The 1,713-nt window shown below is 38.2% G+C and overlaps 1 non-coding gene across 1 annotated transcript; it reads right to left on the bottom strand.

Annotated features, from left to right (window-relative positions):
- Positions 1 to 1,329: 1,329 nt before the first annotated feature.
- Positions 1,330 to 1,455, bottom strand: LOC150056885 (small nucleolar RNA SNORA27). The gene has a single exon (XR_016537180.1). It is a non-coding gene; the product is annotated as a small nucleolar RNA SNORA27 (small nucleolar RNA).
- Positions 1,456 to 1,713: the final 258 nt, after the last annotated feature.

Here is a 1,713-nt window from a genome sequence, read left to right as displayed (position 1 = left end):
TATTTCCATACAAAAAATTCTGTTCAGCAATAAAAGGAATGAATTACTGATACAAGATATAAAATGGATGAACCTTGGAGGCATTACACTAACTGAAAGAAACCAACTGTGTAACTGTATGGTGTATGCTTCTTCTTGCTTGAAATGTCCAGATTAGACAGCTTTGTAGAGAGAAGACAGAGCTATTTAGGGCCAGGGAGTTTGGGACGGTGACCCCATGATGGCAGTGTTTCTTCTTTTTTTTCTTTTTTCTCAGTCATGGGGCTTGAACTCTGGGCCTGGGTGCTGTCCCTGTCAAGGCTACCGCCCTACCCCTGGAGCCACAATGCCACTTCTGGTTTTCTACTGGTTAATTGGAGATGAGAGTCTCAGGGTCTTTAGTGCCCCAGCTGGTTTGAACTTCGATCCTCAGATCTCAGCCTCCAGGCGTGATCCATGTCACCCCGCTATGACAGTGTTTCTTTAGGAGCTGCTCTTAATTGGATCTTCCACATTCCTCAACATTCCAAGTGCTAAAGTTTGAACAGCCATATGTCACTAATGGGACTTGCTAAAATATTTACAAAGTGAAGCCTGGTAACAAGTGTTTAGGTCACTTGGGGCTAACCTACAAACGTGACTCTCTTTTCAATATCTCCCTCTCTTTGGTTCTCTGACCTATGATAGAATTGTCTTTGTTCTATCACATATTCCTAAAGTAATGCACTGCTTCTCTGCAGGTCTCAAAGCAACAGGACCAACTACCATGGACTGAAATCTCTAGAATTATGTGCCTAGTGACTTATGTCTGTTATAAGTTGTTTTCCTCAATGCTGGCTGTCCTGCTGGAAAACTAACATGGAAGGGATGAAAATATTCAAAACTTAAATTTGATGATGATTATACAAATCTGAATAGTAAAAACATTGAATTGTATATTTGGAGTGAATTTTATCTTAGCATAGTAAAGTGTTCCTATTTTATACATTCCTTAATCTGCAATGTTTATTTTTTTCATTTTCTTTTCCTATGTCAATCCTTGGGGTTTGAACTCAGGGCCTGGGCGCTGTCCCTAACATCTTCTTTTTTAAAAACATTTTTTGGTTTTAATAATTCTATGTAGTTGATAAAGGATTACCCCTGTTCCTTTTGGAATAAATCCATAATACAACTGTGTGGTTATTTTACAATCTGTTATTCCCTAGAACAGGCCTCACTAGGTAGCTGGGATAAAATGACAGCCTGACACATTGGCAATTTAGCCAGAAACAGGGTCCTAATAAGTTTTTCATGTTAACAAAAACTGCAAGTAGATATTCCAAAGTCATGTATAACTTTTCAATAAGTTAATTCTGTTTCCTCTGAAAGGTTTCAAAACAAACACTCAATTTGAATGAGCTTTAAAAGGATGTTTCTTTTACCCTACTGAATGATCAATGAGGACCTAATTCCCATTGGCAAAGAGAAGGGGGAGGATATTCCTGAACTTTTTAAAATAAGACTAATTAATTGGGGTTAAGTGTCACATAAACTTTCCTGTCTAGGCTGAGACAAGAACTGAGATCTTCAGATCTCAGCCCCCTGAGTAATTAAGATTACAGATATGGGGTACTGGCCCCTGGTAAATTTACCTTTTAACCAACCCCAAAAAAAACAGTTCTTCCAAAAAAATGTTTTGATGATTTTTTTCCATGAGACAACTTTAAAGGTCGTTTCCTAGCTTTACTCCTCTCA

Source organism: Megascapheus bottae, chromosome 11 (assembly GCF_031878675.1).
Source record: "Megascapheus bottae isolate mThoBot1 chromosome 11, mThoBot2.hap1, whole genome shotgun sequence".
Classification (NCBI taxonomy): domain Eukaryota; kingdom Metazoa; phylum Chordata; class Mammalia; order Rodentia; family Geomyidae; genus Megascapheus; species Megascapheus bottae.
Note: the sequence above shows the minus strand (reverse complement) of the source record. Positions and strands in the feature narration are given on the sequence as shown.